This window comes from Engystomops pustulosus, chromosome 11 (assembly GCF_040894005.1).
Source record: "Engystomops pustulosus chromosome 11, aEngPut4.maternal, whole genome shotgun sequence".
NCBI classification, from domain to species: domain Eukaryota; kingdom Metazoa; phylum Chordata; class Amphibia; order Anura; family Leptodactylidae; genus Engystomops; species Engystomops pustulosus.
In genome coordinates, this window is record NC_092421.1 from 78,550,275 (window position 1) to 78,565,854 (window position 15,580).

At 42.7% G+C, this 15,580-nt stretch overlaps 1 protein-coding gene across 1 annotated transcript in view; it reads right to left on the reverse strand.

Annotated features, from left to right (window-relative positions):
• LOC140105974 (neurotensin receptor type 1-like) overlaps positions 1-14,657 on the reverse strand; it is a 34,371-nt gene extending 19,714 nt beyond the window's left edge. The window contains exon 1 of the mRNA XM_072130099.1: positions 14,521-14,657. The gene's annotated coding sequence lies outside the window, so the exon portion shown is untranslated. The remainder of the gene's footprint in view (positions 1-14,520) is intronic.
• Between the last annotated feature and the right edge of the window lie 923 nt (positions 14,658-15,580).

Genomic DNA, 15,580 nt, shown 5'->3' on the forward strand with positions numbered 1-15,580 from the left:
CTGTAAGCTCTTGTGTCAGCCCCTCATCCTCATAGACTGTAAGCTCTTGTGTCACCCTCCCTCATTCTCATAGACTGTAAGCTCTTGTGCCAACACCCTCATCCTCATAGACTGTAAGCTCTTGTGTATTCCCCCTCATCCTCATAGACTGTAAGCTCTTGTGTCACCCCCTCATTCTCATAGACTGTAAGCTCTTGTGTCACCCCCGTCCTCCTCATAGACTGTAAGCTCTTGTGTCCTCCCTCATCCTCATAGACTGTAAGCTCTTGTCTCACCCCCTCATCCTCATAGACTGTAAGCTATTGTCACCCCCTTATCCTCATAGACTGTAAGTTATTATGTCTCCCCTCATCCTCATAGACTGTAAGCTCTTGTGTCCCCCCTCATCCTCATAGACTGTAAGCTGTTGTGAGCAGGGCCCTTGCTCCTATTGTTCCATATGACTGTTTGTTCTTTGTAATGTAATATAGTTGTATATGTCCCCTATGATTTGTAAAGCGCTACCGAATATGATGGCGCTATATAAAAAAAATATTATTATTCCACAGACTGACAGTTCTCATAGTGAAAAAGCCTTGTCAATTAATTTAGTGAATTAAACCTTGTTTTCTCCAGACGCAGACACAACGCCATATTCTTTTTATTTGATTTATCCTGTTTAAAATATATTTTTTGGATGGAACAGTCTTATATTTATGTATATTAATCATGTCCCCTCTTAGTTGTCTCTTTTTTCAAGACTAAATAAATCTATTGTTGTTTTAATCTTTCATCATAACTGAGACCCTCCATACCTCTTATCATTTTTGTGTCTCTTCGTTCTCCCCTCTCCAGCTCCAGGGCTTCCTTTTTATGGACTGGAGCCTAGAACCTCACATATTCCAGGTGAGGCCGTACCAATGCCTTGTACAGCGGTAATATTACATCCCTATCCCTGGAGTGCATACCACCCAAGTGGGATATTGGAAAAAGACTCAGCCACCCTCTTAGTACTCAACTTTATTTCTTCTGTTTTGTAAATTGAATCTTTATGGGAGGTTTTCATGGTACTGAGAGGTTACTGTTTTTTTTTTTTAAATACTGTCATTCTTAATTGTGTTGAAATGCAGAATGCATATGGATTGGAAATGGAGCTGCAACAAAGGTTTTTTTCTTAGTGGTCCCTGGTAACCACCGTTTAACTCCGGTACATGGTAGGATATGGACTTTGCTTCAAGGAAACCACCAGGTCACTACTGTGGTCATAAACAATTGATCTAGACAAGCAATGAGCAATTGGCCAAGGTCAAAGTAATTTGAGTTTGTGTGTATTGGTAATCCAGGCAGGGAGCAGGATAGTGGCATACATTATATTAGTTAATCAGACAGCGGGACAGGTTTGGAGTCGGATAACACAAACAGGGGTGAAAAATGTGTAATATGAATGAAATGTAGAATTACCTTTTGTGGGACACTGAGAACAGTTAAGGTACACTGAAGTCATATTGAATAGTGATGCTGTTTTTGAAACATCCACTTTAACGTTAAATCTTTAGAAACTTTTATTAACTATTAAGACTATGGGGCACCACTACTAATTTAGGGGCAATTTCTGACTCCAGGGGGTATCAACATGTTGAGCCAAACGTCCGAAATCCTCCTGCTGGCACTAAGCCACTTTACAGAACTGGTAACAAATTGGTCAGTAATTAGGATCCAAGACAACATCTCCAAGGCAAGCAGAGACTTCTCATCATATTCTCTTCTACATACAGTACAACAGAATTTTTTTCTGAAGGTAAGGGGTCTCTGAAGTCCCCCAAACACCACTCTCTGGATCAACTCTGTTGTTAGTAGGCAAGGAAGTTGGGAATCTGCCAGATTGGCCAAATCTGGCCCCAAAATGAGTAAGGGGGATTAGTTTCATCTTTGTTACATTGCCACTGCACAGGGAATACTTACTGGTTACATTGTATAAGAAATGTTGAAACACGGAAATGAAGTTTCGTAAAAAAAAAATAATAATCAAATGATTACATCTGAAAACAAGTACAATCTGACGAAAACGGGCACATCGCAGCGTGAGGCAATTATCCAGCCCCTGCAGCTTTTTCATCGGATACATTTCTGACAATGTCGATTGATTAAAATTAGAGACTTTGTTATTTGCCAATCAATGTTAAATGCTTGTCGGATAAAGTCTACGGGAAAGTGACACTTAACTGCAGCGATCCAGCAGCTCCGCACCTCGTCACTGCCACTAATGCTAAGCCGTGTACGATGGATCCTCCCGGGTCCTAACACTATAGGGCCACGGATAGAAGCTGTGGACATTAAACAGGCTATTTTGTAGCTATGTATTCAGATTATTTTATAGTCACCATGATAAAATCTAACCGTGTCAGTCCATACTTACCAGCAGGCATGTCGGCCAGCTTCATTGATCTTTCCTAACAATAGATATTCCACATTAGTGGGAATGTCTACTTTAGCTTGGACTCTTTATCTAGACACCCCCCCTTATTTGACTAGCTTCATCATTAGTTTTAAGTGAACACTATTATGGCAATATGTGAATTGTTATGTGAAATGTCATAGTAAGGGCTCCTTCACACGGCCTCAATGGGGGCCACGACCTGGCCGCATGATTTGCGATCAGATGTCGGCATCATAGATTTCAATGGCTCCAGGCGACAGCGCGGTGAGCACCTGGTGCAGCGCTTCTGCTTATGGAGGGAGGACAAGCGTTCACCCCTCTCCCTCTCCTCCTTCTGCCCTGTGCTCACCCAAGATCCAGTTTAGAAACTAAAACAGTCTCCTATTCCCTAAAATATTCCCTAGTTTATCATCCCAAACAGCCTCCTCATGGTTATTTTAAATAAAACCCTCCTCACCCTCTTTGGATTCCTTATGTACAGCCCCCCCCCCCCCACATCAGTCCTGGGCCCTGGCACTTGCCTGGAAATGCCCAGTGCTGGTGTCGGCCCTGCCTTACACCATTGTCTGTTGATTTCCATTGGCCAGTTGCCCTCTATGCTGCCACTACTTAGACAGTAAGTGGCCTTGTGACTGACGTCCAGATTCCTTTATAAGATTAAAAAGGTTAAGAAAAGCATCAGGGTTTACTTGAGTGCCCTAAGACTGTCCCGAATCCCGACCAGTTAGGTGGCACATTGGGTCCACAATCTGCTTCAGGAGTATATATCTGGAGGGCTCCCAAAGTTTCATCCACTTTTAACCCCTTGCCCAATGACTTTCTTCTGTCGTAAGATTCCAGGATAGAGAAAGGAAACAACTAGATCAGATATCTGCAGCTTATCCCCTTAAGCTGACAACAAGAGTCTCCCTGCCCATGTTATGAGGAGTGTAACCGCCATGGCTCTCACTGCTTGGAGTTTATCACAACCTGTGGCCATCCCAAGAAGCCAGGCCCATGCCTAAGGATATTCACCATATCCGGTCTGAACAACCCTGGAGCTTCCATATGAGCTGCAGTTAGCTAGGGATGACCTTGACATCTATGAGGGCACCATTGTTGGGATCCATGAATTATATCCAATCCCTAGAAACTTCTCTCCCTATTGCTGTCGCTGCTCCCAGTTATCCTAAAGGTTTTCTGACAGAAATGAATTCCCTCCACAGCTGCTGTCATGGAGAAGCTGTGTGGCCCTGGTGGTCCGTGGTGGCAGTAGGACTTTAGTTCAGATGCCAAAGGAGGCAGCTATCTACACTTAGTTCCTATTGTGAGTGTCTAATAATAATAATCCCTGCCAAGACTTCAATGATGTGTCCTTATTTACATCCTCCCTGGAAACATGGAAGTCTAACAGAGGCATGTGATGGACAGGGGGACAGTGGGAAAATGACTACAATAATAAATACCTCACTTTTTAATTCTTAAAAGGAGTCTACCGGCTTCCACAGAGAACCCAAAGATGAAAGCGATATTATGTAAGCCACTTTATTGCATTCCAGACATATCATTCCTGCTTCCTGGAGTCGTGTCTGCTGGTGCACTTGTATTTTCCTTTCTAGCACTCACCCTTACCGCAATGATTGACATCTTTTGGAGAAAGAAAGTTCAGAAAGTACAAGTTGGGTGCCCCAGCAGGCATAGCCCCTTCCCTAGTGCACTGAGAAGCTCATTTTATTTCCTCTAAAATAACAGATTCTTAGGCATATAAAGTGCCCTTCATAATTCTGCTTTTATTGTTGGGGTGATTTTGGAGATGGTAGATGCCCTTTAAAGTTATAATGATTTTACCAAATGGTCATATGTGATTTCTCCTTTAAAAACCAAAAACAAAATACCCATTGGGGCAGATTTATCATGTGTCTGAAAGTCAGAATATTTCTAGTTGCCCATGGCAACCAATCACAGCTCCCCTTTAAAATATTCCTGAGCACTGTTAAAATTAAAGGTGAGCTGTGATTGGTTGCCATGGGCAACTAGAAATATTCTGACTTTCAGACACTTGATAAATCTGCCCCATTGTGTTTCCCACCCTTTCCCAATATTTTCTGTTTTGAAAGTATTTGACAAAACTCTTTCTCCCCAGTGGTGATGTGGGCTGAGGCTATCATCTTCCTGTATTTGCCCTGAAACTGAGTCAAATTCACTCTGCCCTCAATTTTCATGATGCCTTGTGTCCTCTCATTCAGGATTTAAAAACAAATGCAAGTACAAGTAAATCCACTGAACTCTGCATAGTGCACATGCAGGATGTATATGGTGACTAGCCTGGCAGCTTCCATCACATGGAGGAGCATGGAACATGTTATAAGTGGTAAAAATCAGGAGTAAAACAATTACACAAAGTGTATAATCTGTTCTGTGAGAGAACAAAGGGTTAATAGCTTCTCTGCACAGAGCTCATAGTGCTGAGTAGGGGGAGGGGAGCAGCATGCGGTGAAAAGAAAGACAGAGAAAGTTCTGTAGAATCACAGACGGGATGGAGGGACTGATAGGGAACAGGGGAGATCTTGTATCTCACTATTCTGTGTAGGAGACATCTGTATCCACTGCACTGAACACACTCCTCTCTGCTATACACACACAGAGCACTGTCACATGACCTTTCCCTCCCTCCTCCTCATTAAGCAGGAATCAGCAGCCCCTCTCCTCTTTCACTCTGTACCTTGTTTACACCTGGGTTCCAGAATTAGCAGGAGCCCCAGGTAGTATAGAGCCTGGCTAAACTGAGGAGGATAGCAAAGAAACTGCTGGGTATAGGTAACAAAGATAAATTTCAACGTTGTTCTACATTCCAAGAGTTATTGATAGCTGATCCTGCGTAAGTGGTTTCTGACATGGCAGTTGGTTCGGTTTAACCCTTTGCAATTCTTTAGGTTAACCACTGGTGGGCAGTAAAATGGCAGAGCACCAATAAATATGCAGGTGGTAACTTCCCTTCATTTGGCCAAACACCACAGTATAATACCAGTACTACCTGGTGACGCACCCGTCCTGCTTTTGAAGCGGCCTGATATATTTTTTATTACTCTTTGCTGCCACTTTCATTTATTTTCACTTAAACTGTTAGAACAGCAAAGTGCAGCGGCTTGTCGAGCGAATTAGGCGGCGTCTGACTGTGAATCATTATGAATTGCATTTGCATAGAGGGAAAGAGTTATGTCGTCGTGTCATCTAATTCAATAAGTGTGAGGGCCCTGCTGCGCGCACGAAGGATTTGTATGATTTGCTCATTTCTCCTCTTTGATAGGACGCCATTGCCACGCATGAGGCGCCAACCTTTGTCTCCAATCATTGTAGCTCTTGTGCATTGTAATGAACAATGGGAGTTTGATTTGTTTTCCATGGATGACTTAATAGTGATTAAAGTACGAGAATGAAATGTTCTGTCAAACTGTGCAAAGTGGGCTTGTGGGCTTGTCAGCGAAAGCCCTATTACACGGACCGATGATTGGGAATAGGAATTTACAAGGATGCTGGTTTGCCCAATAATTGGCCTATGCGAATGTGCCCCGACCAGAGACAAGAGACAAAAGTATCGACCAGTTTGTTGCGTCTTTTTATTGCCTGTACATAGGGCTGGCACCAGCTCTGGGTATACCTGGACAAGTGCCGGGCCCAGAGCTGCTGGGTGGCCCACAGGTTTTATATAATGAATCCATAGTGGTTCGGGGGGGGCTGTATATAAATAACTATGAGGGGTGTGTATAAAATAAGCATGAGAGGGCTGTTTGGAATGATAAACTAGGAGACTGTTTTAGTATCAGAATTTTTAGTGCCGCCACGTGTCACTGCAATGGGGCCTACTGAGGCTCTGTCGCCAAGGGGCCTACTGAAACCTGAAGCCAACCTTGCCTGTACATGCAAACCTCCCAAATGTGGAGGATTAATTCGGACAGTCCTAGATATTTGGGGTCTCTCCAACCGTTCCAGGCAGAAGGAGGTATTCCCCAGGTCTTCAGATAGAGGATTTAGATATGTTGAATGTAATGGTGGCCCTCCAACATTCAGTCTTTCCTACTGGCGCTAGGCTGAAGAAAAGGAGCAAAGTTGAGGAAAGGTGAGTATTAGTTTTACATTTTTTTTTAAAGAGAACCTGTCATGCAAATTAACCCACACAAAATTAATACTTCATTAAAAACTATGATTAAAAAGCATTGCCCTTATCCCTAAACAGTTCTTTTTCATGGCTGCAATGTTAAAAACTCAGTTTGTAAACTCTAATGCAGCTCACCTAATGTGCGTCCAATGTTACTACTTGAGTCCAATATATCTATAAGTTACATGCATTGCCCCACCTCCTAGTTCCTGATTGACAAGTCTGTGTTACTGAACTGCTGCTATGTGGAACATTGAGTTAGAGCCCTGTTACATCATTGGGCACTTCATATCATGTGACCAGGGTGACATCATCTAAGATCCTGTTACATTTGCACAGTCTACCCCATGTATGTATCTGATCACATGAAATCACAGCAGCCTCCATGAGGAAGTGGAGGAGTAGAAGTCCACAGACGCTCCTGTAATCATGCCATAATGCTGCCATATGATGAGATATATGCATGTTGTACAGTTTGCTAATGTTTGGAGGATTAAGGACCTGTGATGATATCACCCTGCTTATATGACAAGCTAGGAAGAAGCATAGGACATGGGGAGGTGTAGATGGGAGGGGCTGGCCGAGCAGGACACCCCCCCCCCCCTCTCTTTTGCCAGGTAGCATAATAGAAAGCTGATTCATGGGGATGGAAGGGAAACAATTTTTAGCTAAGAGAAGGCTATCGGTTAGTTAATCAGACTCTATGGGAACCTGTCACTTTATATCAGTTCTAGGGAAAGGTGGATGTGATTTGAACTTTTATTTTTTTTAAATCTTTTAATTTAATTTTAAAAAACATGTTTAAACTATTTAGGCCCCTAAGATCTTTAACGCTAGGGAGTCTGCTTGCTCCTACCATATGCTGCAATATTACGGTAAAAAACAGCAAACACCCAGTCTTTATTGAGATGAGCCCATTTTAGGCTTTCTCAACAGCCTTGTGACATACTACTACATCTCAGGTGATTAAGGGGTTAATAACGTCCGGTAGGCATTATATAGTTTGGGGGCTGGTACACAGCAAGGGGGGCATTATACAGCAGGGAGTCACAGAAATCTGCACCTTTAAAAATCTATAAAGAGCATTGTGTATGAGTAACTTTAGCAAAGTGAGAAGTGGAGCGGGTTTACAAAAAGTTACATATGGGGCAACAATTTGTCACAAATTAGCAGATGCCTAAATTTTGAAACATGTTTACAGAAAACTAACGTAAGTGCAAGAATACACCCCCCACTATGAGAATGTGTGGATAAAAGTGGCAACATACACCTTTAAAGAGCTCCATTCAAAGTAGGCTCCATATACATTTGTATTTGGATGTTTGGATGTATGGGATAGCTCCAGGGGCAGATTAAGACCTCCATGGGCCCTGGGCTGTATGAATATTATGACCCCTATAATTTCGGAATCACTTCTGGTACTAGAATCAGCTTCTTAGGGAATGGAGGATGTGTCCCTTCTTCTGCTTTCAATTTACGGTTTCAGGACCTTTGGAGGACCCTCAGAGGTCCTGAAATGGCTCTTGTGTTCATGTGTATTGAGAGCAGGAACAGATGTACAAGGATTTCATGGTTGAATGTTCTTCTTAGTATATTTGGTTGATGGATTGGATGGCCATGGGGCCCCTAGAAGTCTTGGGCCCCGGGCTACCGCCTCAAACCACCTATTTTATAATCCATAGCTGAATAGCTTAATAAAGTAGTGTATTCAGAAGATAAAATAAACCTTCCTTTACCATTTCTTCTGGAGAGGGCCCCGTCTGGGGATTTTGTGCTGTGCAAAATAACAGATAGTGAACAGACTGCCTGATGATCTTTTGAAGACTCAAGAAGGATAGTAAATTCTTGGATAGAGCTCAAGTGGCGCTTTTTTATTGAAGGTGAAATATCAGACGTGTGCTGCCCTTCACCAGATCTTTCCAATATACACTGGAAATCTTTACTCAATATGCGAACAATATACACAAGAGGAAAACCATCAGAAGATTTCATTATCCTCAGCCTTCAGTAGGTTTCCTTGCTGATCTACTGTTTCCCAACTGGAAAATGGCATAATAATAATAATAATTCCTTTATTTATATAGCGCACACAGATTACGCAGCGCTGCACAGAGTTTTGCCAAATCAGTCCCTGTCCCCAATGGGGCTCACAATCTAATCATCCTACCAATATGTTTTCAGTTTCCAATGTGGGAGGAAACTGGAGGACCCGGAAGAAACCCACACAAATACGGAGAGAACATGAGAGAACGGAGAGATCATGTAGGATCTGAACATATTCATACAATAGGGCTGTACCTATATTAAAGAGGCCCAATTATAAGGTTTTGGTACTGACGATCTATGCGCACGATAGGGAAACTGTATCTGATCAGCGGGTGCCCAATATCCGAGTCCCTCGCTTATTTACGAGGATGGATCTGAAAGAAGAAAGTTCTGTCCAGTGGCACCAGCATACATCTCCTATATACTAATTTACAAACTGTACTATCCTTTGTATAATATACTCAATGGGGCAGATTTACTTACCCGGCCCATTCGCGATCCAGCGGCGCGTTCTCTGCGGTCGATTCGGGTCCGGCCGGGATTTATTAAGGTAGTTCCTCCGACGTCCGTGCGCTGAAGAGCATCGGAACGCACTGGAATACACCCAGCCGGGGTGAGTGAAGGTAAGTGCAATTTTCGCGATTTCCGTCGCAGACAATTCAGGGAAAATCGGCGCAAATCGGAAATGTTCGGGTAACACGTCGGGAAAACGCGAATTGGGCCCTTAGTAAATGACCCCCAATGTCTTATTAGAGGCTAACAAAGCGATATGTACACAAAGTTTACACAAAAAAATCACTGGAATAAAATAGACTCCACTTCAAAACGAGAAGCCACTCGTCCTCCCCCAGAGCTCAATAATATAAATCGTCAAATACATTAAGCAGGTTCAAAAGATTCAGTCTTATCCACAGATTTTCTCTGAGTGTCCTTCCCCTCGCTGCCTGTGGGAGAAAACCTTTGACAGAATTTATCACACAGCGATCCCTGAAGGAAACGGTTACTGAGATCTTCTACGTGTCACATCGATCGCCAGGACGCGGCTTGTGAAAAAAATCCATAGGTTGATTAGCGGGGATGAATATCGTGCAGAATATTGAGGTTGGAGCTTCTTGAGCTAATGATCAGGATCTGCAGTCATGACTTTTCTAGCCTCGCGGTATCTTAGATCTGAGCTGAGATACAGAAGAGGTGGTGGACCACAGCAACTATGGCAGCTCTCGATTTTATCGAATAGGTTGGACAGTGGAAAGTAACCCCTGGGGCACACCCAGCTGTCTGGTCTCCTCTCCTCTAGGGTGTCCTTATCTTATCTCTGTATATGTGAGTCTTCTGCGACGGTCAACCTGCAGATGCTTTCTCCCCTTAGAGGGCGTCCCCTCTGCCAGACCAGCGGCTCTGTGTGCTACACTCCCTGCTCCAGATTGCTGCACTACCCCGCTACAGGACCAGGGCTGAGATATATTCCCAGACTACAGATCCAACAAACCACTGCCCTGTGGAAGCCTGCGGGAAGGAACCTCTATCTCAGCCTGTTATCCACTGCTTTGTTGGATTGTCTGCTGAATCAAGAGAATTTATGTTCATCATCCCTGTGTGCAACCTGCTTGCTGCCGCTAACATCCGGGGCCTCTTCCACCATTTGCCTGGGGATCCTATCCTACACGTATATTGGGAATGCCCAAGGGGGAGCTATCCCATTACATTGCAGCCTCCCCCTCTTCTTGCATCCCCGCTCTGGCCCTAATGGGTTTGGATTCAGTTCACCTAGTCCAGTGGTGGTGAACCTATGGCACGGGTGCCAGAGGTGGCACTCAGAGCCCACTATATGGGCACCCAGGCCATCACCCCAGGGCAGGGTTTGCCAGACAGGACTCAACTTCTCTTGCAGTACCAGGCAGCCCAGGACACTAAAAGGAAACTACAATGATAATCCCAAACTACTTCTCCTTCTTTCTATCGTACTGGTGTCCTCGGGTGCCTTTACAATTTAAACCTGTGACACAGCAGGGAGTAATAGGATACTGCATAAATTGTCGCATTGGCACTTTGCGAAAAAAATGTGGGTTTTGGTTGTAGTTTGGGCACTCGGTGTAAAAAAGGTTTGCCATCACTGACCTAGTCTGTTCACTCATGACAAAACTCTGGTGCTAGGCCATGCTACCAGCCAGTACCAGGGAATCCAGTTGCCCCAACACTTCTGTCTGCCCCCAGTGGATGAATGTTGCAAGTGCACTTTATGTTGGAGAAGTTCTCTCACTGGTAAACAATGACACTGTTTTGACACAATCTAGACAAGGGAATGATTTTCAGTGGTCCACGGCCTCTGATGTTATTGTCTGCCTCTCTGTCCAGCTCCATTACTGCTCTCCTCCTCTGCCAGGTCTGGCATTTTCTATTTTATAGCTTAAGTCTTCCTAAGTAATAAACAACACACACACTCACGAATGTGACTTTTGATTCTCCTCGGTGCAAGGAAGTGGGGAAAATAGAGCCTAAACCTTCAGCTCAGTCCAGAGAACTAAAAGCACAGCTGTATAAGAACACTCCTCCAGTGTGCAAAGTCCAGCTACAATCCTGGAATATAAATATGTTATTCACAGTCCTACTGCTACTAACAACATACATATATGTATAATTAAATTATTCAGGTCTGATAACAGGTACTGTCGTCAAAACGGCTATGTTTAAACTAATACATACAGGGGGCACGTGTACTTTTGCTTTGGCTTTGTGCTCTAGGCTTTTTTTCCGTTTTCTGCAGGTCAGATGTCTCTTAGGAGTTTTTCTTTTTTGATACAGCTGAGGTCTTTAGTGATTTTATGACTTTTTAAATAATAGTTTCCTACGCCAACGACAACAGCAAGTATGGATTTGCAACATTTTTGTGACTTTTTTTTTTTTTTTTACAAAAAGTTGCAACTGTGACATTGCTAATCACATGATAACTCAGTCAGTATTAGGTAACATTCCTAGAGTTCTGTCTTTGTAATTATACCTTTGATTATGCAGTTAGCAGCAGTAGGACTGTGCAAAAATTGATTTATTTTGCAGGACTGGCGCCCTGGGGACATGTCCTCACACTGCTGTGTTCTTTGATCTTGGCATACAAACTGCTCCCCAGCTCCTCCCCTGTGCTGTAATATCTAACAAGAAGCCTGCTACTGCTCTTATTCACAGCAGAGGTGAGGGGCTATGCTATGAGATCTCACAAGTCCAGCTACAATAATGGAATATAAATGTATATTTTACAATCCTGCTGCTACAAAACACACAAATGTATGGCTACAAAGCTCTCTGGGAACAGTACCTAATAATGGCTACAGTGACGTGATTGCTACAAGCTCGGGTTGCAGAAATCTACAAGTTGGCACCAGCAAGCAGATATTAAGATACAAACCAAGGGGAGAAAATTGCCACTTTAATAGAAAGAAAATCCTATTCAGAAAACCATAAATGACTGAATGACTCTGCAGTGTATCCAGCTATAAAATAACCCACAACAGGAATAATGACATATTACCATTTCCGTAGTCTAATTACACCTCAATATAAGAGATTCCGGGAAGCAGCTGCACTTGTGGCGCTGAATAGATCTCCAGCTATTAAAACCCATCCCTGCAACCACAGCTGCACAAACACATCCTTCCCCGTGGAAGACGAGCGGAGACGCAACCTGCCTCATCCTCTAGTGCTGATCCATTGCTAAGACAGGAAAGTAAAACATTCTGCAAATTTTATAATATTCAGTGACAAAGACAAGTCAGAAGGAATAGATCTCATAGATAAATCTCATAGATACATAGAGGATCCCTATAGATTGCATCCATTCTTGTGAGTGCATCATGTAATTACTTCAAAGGGTCTTCTTTTCATCCAGGTACAGCGCCCCCCTCTCATCCAGGCTGTGTCTGGTATCGCAGCTCAGCGACTATCACCCGAATGCCCATAGACGTAAGTTTATCTCCTTTCTGGAAAAAAGCCAGACCTACTTTCCCACTTCCATAAATCCTTTTAAGGATTTGGCAACTGATGCACAAAATGACTTTGCTTGGTATTAAGTTTGCAATCTGTTTCGCACTTTCTTTGGGAAAAGCGTCTGCAATAAGCTGGTTTAACCCTTTGCCGTTGGTAAGAGATTATGCTATTTTATTGGTTAGGAGAAAAAAGTGCCTATGGACACAGTTGCTAATGATCTTTATTGCATTCTATTATACATAATATAAGGGGTATCAAGAAAATAAAAATTCCATGACATAGGATTCAGGCTATTGCATCTTTACCCAAGAAAGTATAAACTTCCACTGCAGACCCAAGCAAGGAAACTGAGGATTCCACATAACAAATGAACCACATAAGCCAAGCATAGGCACAAGTTCAATGCCACATTAAAAGGAAAACTACCATCAAAATCCATCCTGATAAACCAGGGACATTACTCATTGATCCAGGCACCAGGACTGTGGGAATCTTCTTATATTTGTCATCCATGGCCTCCTCCCTTCTAAAATCAACTTTTACAATGATGCTAATGAGCCAGAAGGTCTCCTGGGGTATTATCAGAACCACTCCATGCTGTAGCTTCAAAGGCTGTTACACTGTGCAGGAGCACTTCCCTCTCTTGCTGTGTGGGATTACAGCAGGCAAAGGGAGGGAACATCGGCTGAGACTGTGTAACATCCTGTGAAGCTGTAGCACAGAGGGGTTCTGGTTACTCCTCTTCCCCCAAAGCCCTTTGTACTCATTAGGAAAATGTTTAAAGTTGATTTTAGAAGGCAGGAGGGCATGGATAACAAATATCAGAAGATACCACAGTCCTGGTGCCTGGATCTATGAGTAATCTCCCTGGTTATCAGGATGGATTTTGATGGTAGCTCTTCACAAAGCAGACTCATCTCTTTACCTGCCCAGTGATAGGATAATGCACCTCCATCCCTTTCTCATATTGCATGCTTAAAAGATAAAAAGTCATATATGTACAAGCAGATCAGAAAAACTTAAAAGGAACCTTCTCACATTGGTCCTGTGCTCTGGAATCTGGATTTAACTTATTGCACTTTTACCCATCCATTCATTTCTATTACAATGACCTGGAAGGAGACAGCAGCCCGGGGTCCATCAGAACAAATAAACCATGGGACCAGGGTGAGAAAGTGCAGTCTTGGGTACAAGTTCGGTCCAGCTTTATTTATCTCTACCCAAACCATCAGCATCTCTTCATGATGAGCATTGAACCGCCCAGGGGACAGGATCATGTATCCTTCCTCCTATTTTTGGCACAATTAAGATTTTTTACAAAAATGTAAAATTAACTTTCTTACATGGCTCCTTACAATGTTATTTCCATCCCATAATAATTTAGCAAAATAAAAATTGTGGTTCCTCTCCTATTATCTTGACTCTGTACCCAAGGTAAGCAGTTATCTCCATCGCATGAAGGACCAGCAGCCCAGGTCATATGAGAAGGGCAACAAAATGCAGGTCAGGGAGCAAGTTCAGGGCCACAATATTAGGGCCGCAGGGGAGAGGTTAATGGATCCCCCCTCCTATACACCATTAACTTGGTGCATGCTATATAAAATCATATCAGACATTTAAAGGGAACCTTGTGACAAGTCCCCTCTAAGTGTAATTTCCATAATAATGCAGATTATTATTGTGAATTTCCTCACTCTGGGACTAATAAAGGATTATCTTATTTTATCTTTTTTAATAATTAGCATGAAAAATTGAAGATTCCTTTATCAAAAGATTTAAATCATATTAAGATATTAAATATTTTCCAAGATCTTCCCTACGTCTTAAAATATCACAGAAAGCAAATGGATTCAAATCTCATATGGAATGGAGCTCTAGAATAATCCCTCTGGTAATCTGATGGATGTGACTGATACAAAGTGGTGATGAATGAGTTGCTACTTACTTTTGGCTGCAGAAGGTACGATGTAGCGCTGTCTGGTGCCTGCTGGTTACAGAGAAGAATTAAATGCATTTACTACATGATGCGGTGTGAGGGCAGATGTGGGAGGCTGCGATATTCTCCTGTGCGATGGATCGCTCGCTCTCACATCACTGTGCAATTATACAAACCGGATCTTTACCTGCCCACTGGCTCCCATAGACAATGCGGGTGTACGGGGGATATTGTCTCAGTATATGATGCATCTCTGACATATAGATCATACAATCATTTCAAGGCTGTTGCCCATATATGAGTCATAGTGGTATAAGGAAGTGCTGCTACATTGTCATCATCTATTAATCAATTATATATTGGTTATTCAGTATTATACAGACATGATACAATTGAGCTCCCGGGGATGTGGATTTTACAAACTATAGACCTCAAGTTCCAGTTTCCTGATATTGATGACCTTACCATATGATTGGTAATCGATATCAGATTGATGGGGGTCCAATACTCATAACTGGACACTTCCCGGAAGTACAGCAGTTTTCAGGTACACAACCCACCAGTCTGATGTAAGTTAGTAGAATTGTAGTACAAGTGGTGCCCAACTTAAGAACACTCGACTTACAGACAACCCCTAGTTACAAATGGCCCTTTGGATGTTGGTAATTTACTGTACGTTAGTCCCGGGCTACAATCATCAGCTGTAGGAGTTATTAAAGGTCTCTACAATTAAGATTTATTGTTAATCCTGGTTCTTATGACAAAAAAATTTTAGTTGGGGTTACAATGATAAAATATACAGTTCCAACTTACATACAATATACAGCTTATATACAGCTCTATAGAAGCAGTACTGCACAGTGTCTATATACAGATCTATAGAAGCGGTACTGCACAGTGTCTATATACAGATGTATAGAAGTGGTACTGCACAGTGTCTATATACAGCTCTATAGAAGTGGTACTGCACAGTGTCTATATACAGATGTATAGAAGTGGTGCTGCACAGTGTCTATATACAGATCTATAGAAGCGGTACTGCACAGTGTCTATATACAGATCTATAGAA